We start from the raw sequence: 20,527 nt of genomic DNA on the forward strand, positions 1-20,527 counted from the left end.
ACACAGGAAACAAATCTTCTGGTAGACTAGAAAACAACTAGAAATTAATGTCCATTCCCTGAGTTGTTTAACTGCGGATTTGCTTCTCTTTTTTTTCAACAATTACAAAATGATAAAAAGCTAATTCTACCGCCGGGAACTTTGACCTTTCTTTCCAAAGGATCTTTATAAATGTCTTTTTGTAAGTAGAGAGTCAGGGAATATTATGCTTTGGGAGCACGGACTCACTGTGCTTCACACTGGCGAAAGCCCTGCTGCAGTAGTTACATCCTTTTATGTCCTGGATAGGCTCACATTAGCAGGGCATTGTGTGGAGAAAAGCCGCCCCTGGGAACTGCCATATACTACTTGTTCTTTAGAAATTGTAGTTCCACTACAAACACTAAAATCCACAAATGCATGTATTTTGAGAGAGTGTCTTGTTATCCATCCAGCCTAATTCCTCTGCAAGAAAGTAGTTTTTATGGAGTATTTTCTACACCTTAGTTATCTACAGAAAGAGGGGCACAATCTAGTTTCAAAACTTGTCTGCCAGTTCATTGGAAAACGCTCATTATTTATTTCTTTATTTTTTTGACTGAGCATGTGGAATGGGATGCGATATGACCAGTAAATAGTTTCACTTAAGTAGAGGTTGATCACTGGCTGGAGTTGCTGTAGCCTGGACTTTATTGGATAGTGCACCATTTCATCAAGGACAGTATATAGAAGAGAATTAAGTATTATCTATTGTCAGCGTGCTAGGAGCTTAGAGGTAGAGCTTATAGCCAGAGTCATTTGCTATGGGTAGTAAAAAACAGTATTATTTAAGTATTTAAAGACATCTTGCTGAAAACAGTGTATGATAACATCAGAGAGAAAAAACATTTTGGAAGCCTTAGGGAAGTGAATGAGTAAGTATGGCTGGGATGGCAGAGTAAGGTAACGTGATGTCTCCAGCTGTATGACTGCTTCTTTCTTTAACAGTCCTTAGTTTTATTTGAGACCTAGAAGAATATGTTTAATGAGCTCCTGTGTGTATAGTGAAACACTAAGGCATACCTTTCTTCAAGAAAGGTGGCTGAGGAGCCAAAGGTGTAGTATATGTAGGATTAGCTCCTCTTGGTTTTGTGCCAGTCTATGGTTTTGTTGAGCTCAAAAGATTTGGATTAGAAATAGTTTGGTACCTTTATTTGACACAAGATACTTAAGAGAAAGATTTTTTAATCAGTTAAACCCTGCTTGGAGCTGAGACACTGCAGACTTAGGTTTTATATAGCTCTGTCACAGATATCTAAAATACTGCACCAAATGAAGAGAAACAGAAAGACCATTTTCTCTGCCTCATCCCCTGGGAATAGTGAGTCTCTATATGGCTCTTTCTTCCTGTTCCTCTCCTTTACCAGCATTTGTTTTCTGAGAGGATGTTCTGAGTTTTAGCCTTACTTTGAATGTTTGATAGTCAGTCTAAATGAAATAAAAAAGCAATGGGTTTTATAATAGCATAATTTCATAGAAGCTGGAAGCAAAACAGAACTGTGCAAAATACAGCTTCTTCAAGACCGAAATGTGTGAAGAAAGTCTGCTGAAAATTAACATTAAAAGTGTCTGAGCAGGAGAGAAAGAAGGATGCTTCTGATTTAGAGATCAGTTCTGAACAGCATGTGGCCAACCTGAGGAGGTGGGGGTGCAAGAAACTTTAGAGACAGGGAACCAAGTAAATATTTGTGCTTAATTTATGCTGCCGCTAAGAACCAAATGAAGTGCTGGGGAACATCTATATTTTAGCTACAGAAATGAAAGATGCATAAGGAATGGCTAAGTCAGCCCACTGGCTACCCAGACTGGTGTGGAGAGAATCTGAGCTCTGAATTATAACAATAGTTATCAATGAGTCAGTAACATAAAATAAATAAGCCTGAAAAGTATTGAGAAAAAACATATTCTCAAGGATCCTTTAATTCAGTTGCATAAGAAGGATATCTGATCTCCTTTTTCTTAATTACTGCCTGATGCCACTAAGGCGTGTGTGTCTTTGTGTATGTATATAATTATGAACATATAATATAGATTGCATGGAATCTATTTGGCAACAGTTTATGTATTCATTCAAATCCAATTGTTCTGCCCTTTCAGCAAGTAATAACAAACCATTGTGGTTGCTTCATATGATCATTAAATTGTGTTAAAGCTGGACATAAGAAAATGTGGTGAGTGCAATGTCATCTCCCTGCTCTTATGAGATTAATATACACTCAGGTGTGAGAAGAAGCTCAGAGTTTCAGGTCTCAACGCTTGGCACCTGAGAACCATGTGAGCTCTGTTCTTTTGGATTTTGGCTGTGTGCATGCTGTATTTAATTGTACTTTGTATTAAAATTTGTACTTTGGGGTCAGTAGTCCGCCCTTTTGACATACAGTATGTGTTAAATGAGAAAAGCAAATAGATCTATTGGTAAAACCCGTCTTTTTCTAATCAGGAGGTGCGAACAGACACAGAGGGTTTTTTTGCATCAGCTCTTCAGAAATCTTAGTTGGTTCCCTATTTATTTTTAGTGAAAACATGGCAGGGCTCTCTTTTGGGTCTGCTTGAACAATCAGACGAGTATTGACAACTACTTGATTTAAAAAAAAATTCTTACTGCACTTCTGAGAGAAGGCACATCATGACATGGACCCTATCTGAACGTACTTGCTGTTTACATTATAAACATGATAAATCAAGGCAGAGCAACAAACAGAAGGGAAACAAGGATGACTGGGAAACATAAAGGTCGCAGCTGCTTGGTTGGTTGCCCCTGTACGATGCACGCCGTGCCCGCTGGGCCTCTGCTCCGGGGTTGTCACCCTCAAGGAGCCCCTCAGCTTCAGTGCCGTGCCCCTGCCCCTGCTCTCTGTCGTGGAGTTGAACCTCCTCAGCCCAGATGTGGGCTGCAGGTGTTTGGTCTGAAGTCTAGGTCTTTCTTGGAGGTGCACAGGGGCACATATGTAGGTGTGCAACATAATGGCGTACCCAGAATCTTCCCAGGTTGGGGACAATGTCTGTCAGAGCTCCTGTGGGGGGTTACAGGGGCTCCCCGCGGGGTCTGTCAGGGCAGGGCCTGGCAGCCAGTGCCCATCCCAGGAGCAGGGCAGCCGGGGGGCACTGGGGCAGCCCCAGCCTGGACATCGGGCACCTCCCTGGGGATGGGGATGGGGTGGGGTGCGAGCCAGGAGCTGGGGCTGGGGCCCGGTGCGGGCAGGGCCGTGCGGGGTGGGGTAGCTCAGGCCAGGCCTTGCAGGAGGCCCTCACACGAAAGCAGCTCCCCCAGGCCGGGGTCGGCGCTCACCAGGGCCGCTCTGGCTCCTCACAGGAGCTCTCCTGGAGGGCGGGCTGAGGCTGAGCAATGCCCGGGCTGGCCCACACGCCATACCCCAAGGAGGGGGAATGATGCGCCCAGGGCCCTGACAGCCTTTGCCAGTTGCATGGCAGATCATGGCAGAGTACCCACCAATAGCTGAAATCTGCCTGGGAAAACATATTTAAGGAGGCCTAACTCTAGAGACGTCATCCTCGGCCCTCTCTATCGCAGAGGTAAAGAGAGAGATCATTGCAGGCAGGAACCGTCCTTGGGCCTGTGGGGTACTGTGGGGACCTGTCTCTTACAGGCTGCAGTTTATTCAGGGGCCTAGAGGCAGGTCACTCAGGCATTGTTTGGGTTTCCAGTGTTTAAACAAATATAGTACTTATTTGAGGCAGAGACTGACGAGGGTCATGGGAAATGCTGAGTGTGAGACTGTTCACACTTGGGGTTACCCTGGGTACGGCTGCATGTGATGTGGGCTCCCAGCCTCGGGTGCTGTGCTTTTGCCTGCGCTCAGTAAGGAGGAAGGAGGCGAGGCAGGGCTGGAGAGTGAATCAGATGCCTGAAATTAGATGCTGTGAAACCTCTTCTTGTTTAATACCTACCTCAAAGGATATCTCAAAGGCCAGACTACAGTCATAAGAAAGGCAATAATAGTCAGTGTTAAACTCTTATGTAGGCTCTCTGGGCTTTACATCTGCAAGAAAATGCTCCACACTGCTCACACCCTGCCTCCTATCTCCCCAGAGCAGCTGATGCATAAAGCTCCTGGTACCAAGTGTGTGCAGCACTGGATCCTTAGTCATCAGGGGGAACAAGGCTGACAGCAGAGGTTGATGCCTGCAGAGAGAAAACAGTTACCAGCTGATGCTTCAAACAGCGGCTGCAGCATCCTCAGATTCACTGACTCCCACTCAAAGACCTTGCCTGAATTGTTCAACATGCAGCAGGCAGGGCATGTGCATCCATGAAGAAGCCTGCTCTAGACAGAGAAGCAGCTGGCCATGGGTGTGAGAAGGTCTTTACTGCACTGAGACCAACAAGGAAGGAGGTGAGAGCTCTACAGGGGGTGGAGAGGGAACAGAGTCTTTCCAGTGTCAATAATGTCCATAAACCCTTTGAGGGGGAAGGGGCAAAGCAGTGACAAATGCTGCTTTTGAGAATGGGAGAGGTTGAAGCACAGATCAGTACTAATGCAGTGGAAACTGAGGAAAATCAAGGCCCACTGTCTGGTCATTCAAGAGGCGAGGAACCCAGGCTTGCACTGGGGAGGGGGATCTGTGCTGGAGCCAGGCAGAGTGAGCTGGGACCCTGTTATTGGGTTGCTGCATCTTTGGCTTTAGTGTGTGAATCTGGTAGTAAACTATTGGCATTGACTTTCATATCTATAGAACTTCAAAACCTCTTTCCAAAACATACTGTAAGAAAATACACTGTGCTCTCTACAAGACTGTATTTGTGTTTTTAAGTATATATGTGTCTGTTTTCCTGTGTTTATATGCTGTAACAGTATATATAGATAGAGAGAAAAAAAGAGGAAATACATGACATATGGGTAAAATATGGGGCTGTGGTCAAACATTTGTACTGAATAGTAAAGAGGTTCAGAATAGAAAAGGGCAATATTTTTTAGTGACTGATATGCACCATTATAATTTTAAAAGGCTCTTTAACATTGTGTTGTTCAGCCATTACTTTCCAGAGGGCCATACATGATATATGACTGAATACCACAAGCAGCTTCTGTGAGGGAAGTATTTTCTAGTTGTCAGTAGACAGGCAGTGTAGCTGAGAAGAGGATTTCATCACGCTTTCTCCAGATTGCCTAGCTGGCAGCCTCTGCTCACCTCCCAGTGGCCCTCTGCTCTGCTGCTCTGGCAGTGTTTAATGTTCAGCCCAAGAGACAAAGGAGGATTGTCCTTTCAAAATGTACATACATCAGCACTGCCTGAAAGAGAAATACAGCAGGAAACACTGATTCCAAATTGCTATTTAAAGTGCCGGCCTTCTTCTGAAATGCAGACAAAACAGAAATAAAACAGAAGCTAAAAGCGGCGATTTTTGTTCAAGCAGAGAAAGGACTCCCTTTTGGCACCTGTTCTAAGGCATTAACTGTACCCAAAGAGCAGTTGAAATGGGGTGAGAAGAAAATGGTGCTTCTGATGTAAACAACTAGGCATTGGTAAAGCAATAACTACTCCTTTAGATACTGGCTTCCGCTGAACTGGAATTCGGGAGGTAAAAACTGTTTCTTATTCTTGGTGGTAAATCTGCTGGGCTAAATCTGAAAATAAAAGTCCAAAATCTCCAGGCAAAGCTTGCCAAGTGTAAAGGATCCTACTAAACGTATGTCAGCTAGAGGCTGATACATGGGCTGCTGCACATATACTGCACAGAATTATGCCAGCCCCTTACGCAAGGCCCCCAACACACGACACTGAGGCTTTGTGGCTGAGAAGTGGGTCTGGATCTGCTGCACTCTTTGGTGTGGGGAGAATGGTTGTTGCAGATTAGATGGGTAATACTGGGGTATTATGTATGATGTGCTTGCTCATTAGGATTTTTTCTCCTATCTAGCCTGTCAGTAATCGGAGACCAGAACCTGCATGGCACAGTTTCTGGACTAAGATCGCTTGATGTATTATGTATCTGAATTTGCACACTGAAGCCAAGTGAATTGTGCTGGTTGAGGATGTGGTCCCTTTTTTAATCTGTAGGGAGACTCTGGAAATCTGTGGGGTACCGGAAATCAGCGAGGTAAAGCAGAATGGCGCCTACATTTGTCTGGCGTCCATGCTCGAAGTCCTTTAAAAAATTCATACTCTGGATATATTTCTAGATCCAACATTGCTGTTTTTCCAAAATGGTTAGCAAGGAAGTAATATTCAACACACACAAAAAAGAGAGAAGTGAATTAGCATCATCTTTAGAAGCGTCTTAACCAAGATTTTCCACCTATATTCATTCTGCTTGCTGGAGCAGGAAAAGGTGTCAGATCATTACTCTAGGTTAAAAATGAATCACCCCCCTGCTGTGCTGCTCCTTAGATGTTCTTTTATTACAGTCTTGGAGTGATAATAGATATAGATGATACCCCAAACTCCCAAACTTTCTCTGGGCTTAGTGCCAAGATTTAGTGCACTAAAAAATGAGAAGAGATATATTTTATCTTTACTAAGAAAAGTTTTGCTGGGGATACAACATGATGTCCAATTCTCGCAGAGACCTATACAGGGCTGCCATTTGCTACACTGAGCCTATGCCTTTCTGACTCTAGTCCAATGCCAATTAAAACTAGCATACAGAAAGCAGAGGTGAAGTGTCTAAAACAATCAAGAGAACATGAAGATTACAGAAGGAAGTTCACGCCTCATTCATATGTCAGTAAGGGTCTATCCAGTAGCAAAGGGCTTAAAGTGAAGAAGCAGTCTAGAAAAAAGTATAGTGACTGCATGAAAACAAAGGTGTTACTGCATTGGCATTCCTGAAGCACTTCAGCCTTCTCTTTTGCTTAGAGTAAGCAATAACCACCTTATCTCACAGCACTGGTATGAGCAAAGGTTCACTTTTTAGTGGTGCTATCTTTAACTTATTAATGAACCAATATTCTAACATACACTTGTCTATGCAGAAAAGATGGACTTGAAAATTAAACTGTTTTCAGAGAAGGCCAAAAAGTAGAGATGCAACTGCTCATGCTGCAGTGCTAAGCATCCGATCAGCTCAGGAACCACAGTGCCCTGGATGGTGTCAGATGCAGACTCAGGCAGGTGTCCTGGGCAGGCATCATTAGTACCGCTTTCTTCTCTACCATAGCGCAGGATAATCAACAATAGGCCACTCATTTAAGGATGGAAAGGCAGGCACAGGTGGTTCTCTGTGAGAGCTAAGGGAAGAGCATAAGAACAAAAGAGGGGCTGTATTGTTCACACCATGCACAGGATAATTCCTCAGTACTTTTCTAGCTGCTACTGCTCAGATGACTGTGGGTTATTTTCTGAGGTCTTTGTAGTTTGTCATGGTGTTGTGTAGGATTTGTCTGGTGCTTGCCTATCTATGCAGTACTGGTATGGTTTCTTCTTAAATCCATGTATGTTTTTTTCACACCCACAATAACAAGGAGTTCCACATGTCTACTACCCACATGCATGAAGAACCATCTCCTTTTGCTGGTTTTGAACCCAGCTCTTGCTTGTTCATCCTTAGTTCTTGTATTGGAAGATGCAGTAAGCAATTGGCCCCTGCCTACCTTCTTTATGTTGCTAAGGATTTTGTGGACCTTTACTACATGCCCCTAAGATGCCTCTTTTCCAGAATGAAGAGTCCCAGTCAACTCAGTTATTCCTCTTATTGAGTCTCTTCCTGCTTTTGATTATCCTTGTTGGCCTTCTATGAACCTTATATGTCCTTTTGCAGATGAGGAGAGCAGAACTGAGCACAATATTCAAGGCATGGGCAAAACATGGTTTTATACTGCAGCATGATATTTTCTCTTTTGTTCTCTGTTCTCTTCCTGATAATTCCTAATATTTGTTTTGCTCTTTTGACTGCTATAGAACACTAACCTGATGGTTTTTATGGACCTGTAGATCATAACATGAAGGTCTTGCTCCCAGGTGGTAATGGTCAGTACAGAGCCCATATTTTTTTATGTGAAGCTAAGATTGGTTTTGTCCATGTGCATCACTTTACATTTATCTACACTGAAATTCATCTAGCAGTTTATTGTCCAGTCACTTGGCCTCTGAAGGTAAAAAAAAAAAAAAAAATCATCATGGCTAGTTCTTGTTCTGCGTGCTTAATTTCTTTGTCTTTGATGAAAGAGTTTTTCAGAAACCTCTTGGAAATCCAAGTGGATCAACTAGATCACCTTCACCTACATACTTGTTGACTCCCTTCTTGCACCTTAAAAAAGCTGTGTTGACTGCTCTCAAATCAGGCAGTCCCTGTGGGTAGCAGGGCTCTGATGAATCCTTTTCGCTCCTGACATGTGGCTGATGCTGTGCTTCTCTAAGTGACTCATTTTTGACAGGCAATTATTTTAGCCAGGCTCCCATTTCCAGGCCTCTACAATAGCTCAAGAATAAGCATTCATCAGTTCCTGGAAGCTGGCCATGGCAATCTCATGTGGATAGTTGTCATGTCAAATCCACCAATAAATACATTTGTTGTGAAGCTCTGTGAGGTGTAGGGCAGATGATTTACCCTGATGAGCATCCACAACGTCCAGAGCAGTGTGTATGTGTGTGTGTGTGTGTTCAGAAAGTGTGAATGGTACCAGAGACAGGATGTCCATTCCCAGAGTCAGGATATACAATCATACACTGTAGAGGATTGTTGTAATTCTAAGGGAGGCCTCATCAATGGCCTCACAAATCCTCAGGACACAAATCCTGTCAGCCACACTAGCAGAGTATACATCACTCGAAGCTCTGGCATATGCATCCCAGCACAGGCAGCACCCTCTTTGCCCCATAAAATACCAGCTTCCACAGTGTGTAGGCACCCACCTGCATGCATCTTTGCAATAGCAAACTGCCAACTACTGGTGTGGTGCCCCAGTACCTGATAGTTATGATGAACTCTTTGTCTGCATCAGTTCTCAGCTTCTGTAGTAACCACTGACTGTACTTTCAGGGCAAGTCAAAGGTCATTGTGACTGCTGGTGAGGTTGTCTTCACGCTAGCACAGAAAATATCATGAGGATTATCACACCTCAGTCCCTGTGGGAAGCTGTTCCAGCTCCACTAAAGAGCAAGCAGCTGTGTAATATTCCTGGGTTTGGACTCTGTCATTAACCAGGAAAGACCATGTGTTGCCCTATTTGAAGGTATGGTACGTAGAGCTTTAAGGCACAAATCACCTGTGCTCCTGCCTGGCTCAAGGGGCAGTCTTCTCTCTCTCACACGTTCCAGATGCCTACCAGATTTAATCTTGGGGTCTTTTCTTCACCATTAGAAGACTGAAAAACAAAAATAAATACTTTCATATAAAATAAGCTGCTTTATTGTGGATGGTGCATGTTAATCAAACTCCATATATTTTCATGTACATGTACCAGAGCGAGGGCATAGGCACAGGCTGACCACAGAGAGCTGACACACAGGCTGCCTCTTCTTCAGAGGGACCGCCTAGAATCCCTACAAATCTCTCTGGATGAAACTGGCTGAGATTTCCCTCTGTGCCACAGTCTGGGCACGTTCATTAGGGAAAGAAGGCATACAGGCAAAATCCAAGCATCTGTAAACAAAGAGTGCTCATTCAGCACCAGCAGGTGTGTGGAGGAGCATGGACCAAAAATGAGTGGTAGACTTGTTTTAGAAAGAGGAGAGACCTAGCTGCTGGTAACCTTGGGGATGGTGACTTAAGACCCTGTGTGGAAAACTCAGTCCAGCTGCTGGACGGTGCCTTTTGACAAACCCCAGTCCCTACCCTCTTTGAAATGCTGGTGAAATGCTTCCATAACAGCTTACTACTCCTCATTTTAAGAGTTGCTGGTATGACTGTGGATAGTAGCAGGCACTGCTGATCCCATAGCTTATCTAAAATGAAAGGAAGTCCTAACTGCATCACTGTGATAGGTATTTAGTCACTGTTCTTTGCAGTGGAGGCTTATGGTGGTGTGGTGTGGCCCCTCCTGATTGCTAATAGAAATCCCTTTGTGTGACAAAACAGATGGGTCTTTTCAAAAACTCAGGAGAAAAGCAAGCAGGACTCTGAGGCCAGAAAAAAAAAATGCACACAGATACTGGTATTAAAACATTTTTGGTAAACCTAAATAAGATCTACCACGTGGGTGTGGGAAGCTTCCTTTGGGATGGGAGTGTCTGTTGTGAAGAAGAGGGGTGCAAGGGATGCTTGAGCTGTTGAGATCTGTATGAGGGATGCATTGCTGCAAGGTGGGTGTAGGGATGTGATATGAAGCTGCTTCAGAAGGGGCTCTCCTAGGTGAGAGTCATTTGGACTAGGTGTGGAGGTAGGTAATGATCTCCTTTGTGTTGTTACACTTAGACCTATTGCTTGTAGCTGTACCAGTTGGATTGCTCTCAGGACACCTCAGAGGTAGCTTGAAGGGGTAAGCTGTGTGGAGGGACAAAGAGGTGGAGTGGGAGAAATTTAACAGGGTAAGAAAGCTGTAAGATATAAGACCCAATAGGTAGCCTTTGGCTCTGTCTTGTACTGGATGCATTGGGATAAGGAGTATTTGGGGCCAATGAGAGAGAAGTCAGTAGTTTAAAATTATGTTTATATCTATAGTCACAAGCTTATGATGTCCTCAGAGAGGTACCTCTGATCTCCAAAATTTTACACTAAAATAATAGAAAAATTCAAAAGAAATTATTCTAAGATATGCCCCTCCATGGCTAGCGGTTTGTTCAGTGTAATCTGAACACGGCTGTTGTGTGCAAATACTCCTGGCTGAGTCTCAGTCCTCAGTGAAAAAAATCTACATGATTTCATATCTGGAGGTGTCAGACTTTCCATCTAATTTCCAGGTTGGACAGTTCTTGTGTAGCAGAAATGACAACTGGAACAAAGAAAGAGGGGAATTAAGAAACCATGAGAACATATGCTTTACTTATGACATGAAATAAAATAAAAGCTTTCACACTTTTCTAAGCACACACAAATCTCACTTCAATTATTTTTAAAGCACTGAGTTATTCTGTCTTTTACAGTGTATAAGTGAAAACTCCTCACAGTCCAGATGGAAAAACATCTGAGCATTGCTCTGTTTTGCTGATAAAAAACATTTAGAACATATTTATGAATACTGCTTTTACTACTCAACCAGCTGAGGATTTTCTCACAAACATATGAAATCATTTTCTGGTAGATCTTCTGCTGTAACTTTTCACAATGATGCATCAAAGCTTAAAAGTGTTCATCAAAGAACACAAGCATTTATATTTGTGGGCCAAAATTGTTCTTGGCTCATAGTCATCAGAATCTCTTAAAAGTATAACATTTTTGCTTAGTTACTATAGGTGACACAACTTGGAGGATAAAACCTGGCATATTCCTGAGGTTCAGATGATTACCAAAATGTATACAAACACACACATGCAAATATTCAGGTCTTGTATGCCTGATGCTCTTGTATATAAAACTGAAAAGATTTTTTGTTTGTGCTGTATCAGTTTGAACATGTCTTGTTTCAACATCCTATTGGACCCATGTGCTGGGCCATAGCTATTCCCAGCTCATATCTACTTTATAGTATGTTACACAACTCTTTCTGAAAGGTTTCAGCTGAAATTCATTTCCTAAATGTAGGTGATTTGAGTAATAAATACACCTATATGTGTCTATTCTCCCAATACAAATCTTGTAATATAGACAACCTAATTTCAGAGTTCTCCCAATACAAATCTTGTAATATAGACAACCTAATTTCAGAGTTCTCCCAATACAAATCTAGTAATATACACAATCTAATTATAGACACCTTTTTAGCTGCTGAGTTGTAAATGTTGGATTTAAAGCTGAATACATTTCGCTGACTGTGGGAGCTTAGACACCTAACTTAACTTAGTTAGCACCTGTATTTAGATGACTATAGTCTCCAGCTGAATGCTCCTCTTAATATTTTCTGATATTTTATCTTCCACAGTTAATTGTCAACTCAGTCCCTTTTTATTTCCTTTTTTCTTTGATTTTCAGATTTGATGAGGTCTTCTTTAGCATTGTTTTTTCTGAATGTAATACTGGGTGATCTCAAACATCTTTCCTATATGTGCTGGTTTTGGCTGGGATAGAGTTAATTTTCTTCGTAATAGCTACCATAGAATCATAGAATCATAGACTACCAGGTTGGAAGGGACCTCAGGGATCACCTGGTCCAACCTTTCTAGGCAAGAGCACAGTATGGGGCTAGTATCTAGTATGGGGCTATGTTTTGGATTTGTGCTGGAAACAGTGTTGATAACACAGGGATGTTTTCATTATTGCTGAGCAGTGCTTACACAGAGTCAAGGCCTTTTCTGCTTCTCACCCCACCCCACCAGTGAGTAGGCTGGGGGTGCACAAGAAGCTGGGAGGGGACACAGCTGGGACAGCTGACCCCCACTGACCAAAGGGCTATTCCACACCATATGACATCATGCTCTGCATATAAAGCTGGGGGAAGAAGAAGGAAGGGGGGAACATTCGGAGTGATGGCATTTGTCTTCCCAAGTAACTGTTAGCGTGATGGAGCGCTGCTTTCCTGGAGATGGCTGAACGCCTGCCTGCCGATGGGAAGTAGTGAATGATTTCCTTGTTTTGCTTTGCTCGCCTGCATGGCTTTTGCTTTACCTATTAAACTGTCTTTATCTCAACCCATGAGTTTTCTCATTATTACCCTTCTGATTCTCTCCCTCATCCTACCGCAGTGGGGGAGTGAGCGAGTGTCTGGGTGGCGCTTAGTTGCCAGCTGAGGTTAAACCACAACACAGTAGCAGTCTAGAAATCAGGTCCATCCCTACTTTAATTTTTTTTTTTTTTTTTTACTTCTTTGTCAGTTCTATTATGGTCTTTTACAAGCACTAATAATAAATACTCCTAAGCTGCTTTTCTTCTTTTTTGTGTCTGAGTTTTTTCATTATCCAATAGGGTGCTTCTGAATGCTGCTTTACATATCTTTATTTTCTGATGATGGCCAAATCTCTAGATAAAATGGTGTAGTTAATGCTGTGCTTGACTTCATTATCACAGAATTTAAGCATGTACTACTAGTGAGGCTTTCTATGCAAGCAAACTGTGAAGCTATTTAAATCACTTCCATCCACCATATTTTTTATTGTCCAGCCTGTGACAATTCAAAAACTCCAAGGTGAAAGAGGGCGCTCTTATTCCTGCTGTGATCCTTGAATCAGCCTAAATGTTTGTTAACACAACATTCTTAGTTTGTAATATGTGGTAATGATATTAATATACTTCTTGGGGAGATTTCACTTCTTTCCAATCCGTGACTGTGTCCATACAAATAATTGCTGGTAGCTTTGTGCATTTAGTTATTTTAAGGTTATTTATTGTATACAAAGTGTAATATAAATAAAAGGCAGTCAAAATGAAATGTCAACAAACATTTTCCCAAGCACCACCCCAGGGCATGATATTGAAGGAAACCCATGTACTTTACTGCATGCCAGACTCTCATGTCTTGTGTCTTACCCACTCCTCTCTAATTGCCTCTTTACTTCTGAAATTCTTGCTTGACATTGACACTGGATTAAGCAAGGCTTCTCCAAATACACTCAGGAGTTATTGCATCTACATGTTCTTTGATTCTTGCCATGACTTTAAAGAAAGTGATTCTGGCTTTTTAAAATGGAGTTTTCCTCACTTTTTCTGATTTTTTTTTTTTTCTGTAATATTCCATTATCAGCTTCCTCCATGCTACGTGCCATATGGCATGACAGCAATGTGTAATGGCACATAGCACAGTGATACTCAAGTTTGTATAGAACAGACACCACAGTATGGTGCCATGAGAAGATGCTGTTCCCAAGAACAGTATGACCGTAGTTAGGATGAGGTCCTGCCTAAACTAATAAAGTCCTGCCTCACATAGGAGCTCAAGCGTGGTATGCAGTTGACTTGATTTGATATGGGTTTCACAGTGTTTTCAGCCTCTCCGCATGTCACTCTATGTATCTATATGCCCACAGCCAGGGTGTCTTTTACTACTCTTGTCTTTATACACCTTTGTCTCTGACCTGAATCTCGCGATGGATCAATCCTGTAACTCGCATTGCTAATTCTTCACATACATGGACTTTACTTGATTGGTTTACTGGTGTGGTTGGTTGTAGACTTGTGGCTAAGATGACTAAACGCCTTAGCTGGGTATTTGCTGTGTGTTCTCCAGTGCCTATAATGAAAACTGAATGTCATTTATTCCTAGTGCACAATGTTTAGGGAGCTATAGCTACTGAATGCTTAGCTGCCATGCTGAACCATGTCAGGGACTTTGAACACTCTCTGAAATAAAAGGAAGGATCCCTAAGCATAGGATCAATATACTATGGTTGGCTTTCATCTGTTCAGTGAAATCAGTCCTCTTAGGAATTTCTCTGAAAAACTTTGGACCTGGTGAATGCTGTTGTGTCGTTGGAGGTAGACTGTTCAGGCTGGGAAAAGTCCAGCCTAGTAATAGGGTCAAGTGGGAAGAGCTACACAAATCATATAATGTGAGCAGGTTAAAACGGGGGGAAACAAAAGCTCCTCATCTGATTGGAGTACATAAGTTAACAAAGAAGTACATAAGTTAATGGAGAAATCCATTGTGTGTGAGGGACCTTGCTCCCAAGGGTCTCTAAGTCAAGAAGATTTCTCTTCCCTATGGGCAGTTCATACGGTATGTGCAGAATTCAAGCACTGCCCTAGCCTCACATGTTAAACAATTGCATGTGTAAGTATTTATTCAGAGAAGAAAAACTTAGAAACTAAAACACAATCTGTGTCTGTAATTGTAACAGATGAACCAAAGCTATTGGTTGGGAAACAGGTCGTTATGACCTCTTTGCTTTTCAAAGCAGAAAGTTATGGAGTTTCATTTAGATGCAGAAGGAAAGAATGTCCAGGATTTAATCTTTCCAAATACACATACATAGAGATACTCGCAATAATGAATTTATCATTCCATTTGAAGAATTTTGGTATTGGTATGGAAATGTCTTGTTTCTCATAGAAAGAGAGGATTTGCTACCTATGAAAAAGAACAGATATTTAGACCAGAGCAGGACAGCTGAAACATGTTCACTCATGAAAACTTGTTTCCTTGGAAATATTGCAAATATTTCTCCAAGTAACTACTTTAGAAATCAGTTCCATTGGAAAATAACAATGTGAGATAATGACTAATGCAACTAGACAGTGGAGAAAAAAAGGAATACCCTGCCTTAGATTATCTGTTTATTAATGTCTATTTCCAGATTGCATAAGGAGAACATAAAATTAAATTTGTTACTTGGATGAAATATTTTGTGTTCCAACTGTAGTATTTGTAAACAATATAAAAATAAAAGTCACAGTAAGTACTTAGAATATTGTTATGTCACATTTCTAGGGCTAGCTAGAAGAAGAAAAATAGGTTTTGCCTTCTTTTTTGTTTTTACTTTTACCTGCCGAGGTCATAGGGTGTGATTGAATCCACTAAAGGTAATGGAAAAGCTCCTGTTCATATTTGCCCTTTGATAAATTGTATTTTACTAAATCCATACCAGATTTATCTTTGCAATTAACACTGAAAAGAAAACACTGTAAATTTAAGACTTGCATTTCTAAAAAGGAGAAAATTAATTGTTGTTACATAATGAAAATGCTGAGTTATAAACACTCTCAGTCATGGCAGATGTAAGCACACAGGCAGAATTGATGTTTCAAGTGTCTTTCTCCTTGTGTGAAAATGCTTTAATCACTTTTAAAATTACATTAATTTTAATATATTTTTAATAAGTTCAGTAAACTTGTAAGTATGATGAAGAGATGACAATCAAGCCTCTTAATTTTAAATATTAATATCCACAGTGACATGAAGACTATAAGAGTGTAATCAGTTAAAATGTCACTTTTGGGGGAATTTATTGACTGGTCATAACACTGAAAAATTGATGTATTTTGCTCAATCAAAGTAAAAAAATAGTATTTGAATTTCAGAAGCAAATTACCCTTTTCTTCAACAGCACACTGGAATTACATCCCAAATCTTTGACTTTAGTTGGTGAAGAAAAGAGCCATCAGGGAAGGCAATACCTCATAAGAAATGATCACATTCTACAGTGGTAAGTCAATGAACTTGAAAGAAGAGGGAGAAATGGAAGTTGAGAGTTGACATATAATGTAAATGCATTCCATAGCACTATAAGATTGGATACTCTAAATGTACGACTAAAAGTTAGCTGCTCTTAAGGAGTTAGCTGCTCTTAATGCTTTTATGACAGAAAGATTTTGCTGCCCTTAAAGGGATGTGACGGAAAAATAGGAAAATAAACAGTTCTATTCCTTAATGACATACAGCTAAAGACTACTGTGATGCTACTGTATAACTGTTTATTAGGGATGCAGTGATACTTCGTTAGAGGCATAAGGACATACCTCTTTGCTTATGTGGACCTTCGTGAAACATCACACAACTCCTTTTAAGAGTATACCTCTAAGTAATAACACACGTTTCCCTTTAAAGTCTTTGGTGCTCATGTTTATGGGCTACCACATTTGTTACTATGGCATGATTTTCCTTATAAATATTGACACGAGAGTACAGACCATTAATTATGTAACAAAGGACACCCACCAAACCGAGCCAAACCTAATTTTTACTTTCCTAGTGGATATACAGTCTAAAGAGTGCTAAAGCACTGTAAATATATTTTTATTCTGGATCAGTATATTTGCTAGAGTACATTCCTCCCTAATTTCATCAGGGAGGTAGGAGTGCTCTTGTTCAAGCCTAAAAGCTTACATAATAAAAATTGTTAGTGGATATTTGCAGATGAAGTACATTGGCGTCTGAGTATGCTGTATTCCTGCTTTTGCTAGCCGTTACAAGATGCTTCACATGGGATGCCAGGTTTTGTGCAGTGTTCTTTATTTGTGGCAAATTAGGGAGATGTTTTGAAGCACAGAGGTTGCTGAATCTATTTACCAAATGCCAGGTGACTGCAGTTATCATTTTATAGGTGAACAACAAGAACTATCCAATTGTGCTTTGAGTATATACATCCACAGCAGTCCAAATTACACCAGCAGTAGTGCTGCTATTTATATAGGTGGTAATCGCACTACAGAAAATACCACCCACCTGGGAATAAGAGACCGTAGTAAAAGTCCTTATTTATCTGCCTATCAAAATACTCTAAGCCTGAATTCACAAAAGGACAGCGTTTATATTATCCGTGGAAAAACTGTACCTATGTTCTTTTTATGCATGGAAAATGGTCTGTGAGCTTTTCTTTAGCTGTGCAAACAAAAATCACTGTGAAAATACGATGTCCTTGGTTGTGAGTAAAACTACTGAACAGGTATAGGTTTGAATGCATGAGGAGCACGTTTTAGAAGATCAAGGGTAAAACTCACTTATGTTTTTAGGGATGCCTGTTCTTACCCTTTCATGAATACATACTTTGGCCTGTAATAGAGTGACAGCGCATTTTAGCATATAGCTACAAGTGGATTACTGTTCTGTCATAGGACATACTAAAGACCTGTGTAGACAACACATGACCTTGCTGAGAGTAACGGTATCTGTCCTGCTCAGTGGAGTCCTGCTGAGACCCCAAACCAGTGTAGTGCATGCTACCAAACATCTCTGTGTGCAGTGTTTCCCAAGGGGGTGAGGAGGCTGAACAAGCTGTGATTGTGCAGGGTGTAGTAGCTTGGGTGTGCCGCCATACAGTCCCAGCTCTACACTGTTGAGACCCAGGGGAAGCAGAGGTTTCTGCATAGCGCTCCTGGGAGCTCCCAGAGGCAGGGTGAGTGCGGGCAGGAGCCCTCAGGGACCTCTCCATTCTCTACAGGGTAAATATACGCTAAATCAATAGGGCATTCCCATTGTATTGGAATACTTAAATGCTGTTTAGCTGGCTGAAGATGAGAAGTGCTGTAGCTGTAATGATCTGATGATATCACCCCACATTGACTTTTAGGGGAGAGAGAGACAAGGCCACCTGCTGGAGCTGGAAAAAGTAGTCAAGCTTACAGGCAAGTAAGCCATATGCATTCAGGTATATAGGTCTATTCTGGTGAACGCTGGGATTTAAAAAATCTCTCCAGGCTTGGCTAGTAGAACTGATCTTTTAAGAAATTCTTCAGTTCCTCAAAAATTACTGTATTAGCTGTTTGTTGGTATAGTTGTATGATTTAATAAGACTCCAGACAGTTCACCTCAGCTCACCTCAGTTCACCACTGAATGAACTATCCTATAGTAGTATTTGCAGTAAGTTAACATTGCCCCCACCATTTCAGCTCACACAACTCTCTTGTGTAGGTCCTCAAGAGTCTCGAAGAGTGAATTTCATGTTAACATCTTCATAATTGCAAAAGCTGAGGGGGACCAAGGGGGCTAATCCATCAAAGTATATAGTGTACATTTCTTCTAATAACTATTATATTTTCTAAGTGGGCTATTATGGATTTTACACCTTCACTGGTAAAATTTATTTTCTTGTAAGTGGTTTTGGATTAAGATGGGAATAGGACTTTAAATGGTAAATGTATTACTTTCACACTAAATACACGTGATTGTTTTGGCCTGATGCCCAAGAAAAGCTAAGAATTTTTTTTCTGCCATAGGCTTTAGCATCAGTATTTTTCAAAGTCTTTAAACATTTGCCAAAAAGCTATAGATGCCTGTTCCCTCTCTTTCTACGTGTTTTGAGTTCTATAGCTTTTAGATGCATTCTGCTATATGTTCTAGTGACTCTAAATAGTTTAATTCTGGAAGTGGAATTAAATGAAATATGCACAGATGGCTAAAGCAGAGGCTTAGTCAGGCTATTTGCCATTAAAGAACAACTGTGTTTTGTCTTAGCTATTGCAGTCACTGGATCAAAACCTTGTTCAGGGAAACTTAAGGGTTCTAACAGTCCTCCCCGACCAGATTGTCATACTCATGTAAGTGTAGTTGATTTGTGAAAACAAATACAATTCTGGATGCCTAATTTTCTTTCCAATTATTGTCAGCCAGGTGTGGACCTTCAGCCCCCACTAACTTGTCACATTTGCCATACCTGGGTGACATACACTGGTGCCTATGGAAACCTTATATAGGAGGGAGAAGGTCTGATTGGAGTAAAACATAGATTTCTCAAGTGAAGCTTGTGAGAAGGGTCAGTTGTTGGCACTTTAATTTGAATTAAATTTGCACTTCTTAAGTTAATTTCTTTAGTATCACGCATTGGTTTAATGTTTAGGATTTAGAAATGTTTAGTTCATGATAGGGTTGATAAAGCATTTTAACAGAGGTGGGATGAGCCAGTGATAGATGGGAGAGGAATCCAACATGGAAAAGCAATGTGTGTGGAAGGACCTTAGGGACAGGAGGCGATGCTGTTCCCGGTGCCTTTGAAGGAGTGATGTCTGGAGGAGAAGATGCTAATGAGAAACAGTTTGCACGCCATTCCTACCAAATGTGTGATTTGTTCCTTGGTGCCTCTGCACCTCGGCAGTATCAGAAGACCTGACTCACCTGTGGCAGATGTAGGCAACCTGAAAAAATGTCAGTGTAAGCACACCGAAGGCTCATTGTGGTACAAACTAGTGGACATCACCCCACTTGGTGAAGATAATGGTGGAGTTTGTGATGACCTTCATAACATCCCAGCCTTGGCCTAGACCTTAACAAGCCATGATGTTCAGGCTATAACTGAGATGATCCAAGTACTTGGCATTGTAAAGGCTTATACAAATCAAGGAGAAACCTTGCTGTATGTCAACCATCACAGAACCTATCTTCCGATTATGGCAGTGATTTGCAACAGGTTTCCTTGAGTCACCAGTTTATGCTAAATAGAATCATAGAATCATAGAATGGTTTGTGTTGGAAGGGACCTTTAAAGGTCATCTGGTCCAACCTCCCTGCCATGAGTGAGGACATCTTCAACTAGATCAAGTTGCTCAAAGCCCCATCCAACCTGACCTTGAATGTTTCCAGGGATGGGGCATCTACAACATCTCTGGGCAACCTGTTCCAGTGTTTCACCACCCTCATAATAAAAAATTTCTTCCTTATATCTAGTCTGAATCTACGCTCCTTTAGTTTAAAACCATTACTTCTTGTCCTATCATCGCAACAGGCCCTGCTAAAAAGTCCTTCCCCATCTTTTTCATAAGCCCCCTTTAAGTATCGAAAGGATGCAATGAGGTCTCCCCGGAGCCTTCTCTTCTCCAGGCTGAACAACCCCAACTCTCTCAGCCTTTCCTCATAGGAGAGGTGTTCCATCCCTCTGATCATTTTTGTGGCCCTTCTCTGGACCCGCTCCAACAGGTCCATGTCCTTCCTGTGCTGAGCACTCCAGAGCTAGATGCAGTACTCCAGGTGGGAGTACCCTATGTTCATACCCTGGAATCATACCCTGGTTCCTGTGACAATGCAAATCTCTGGGCTGGGCCAGGTTTCAGCTGCAGATTTTGATTGTCGGTATATGGTTCCTTGATGAGTTTCCTGTAAAAGGACCTTGCTAAATGCCTTTTTTCATACTGATTTAAGTTCTGATGAAATT

This window comes from Platalea leucorodia (genome assembly GCF_965183815.1).
Source record: "Platalea leucorodia genome assembly, chromosome: 1".
Taxonomy (NCBI): domain Eukaryota; kingdom Metazoa; phylum Chordata; class Aves; order Pelecaniformes; family Threskiornithidae; genus Platalea; species Platalea leucorodia.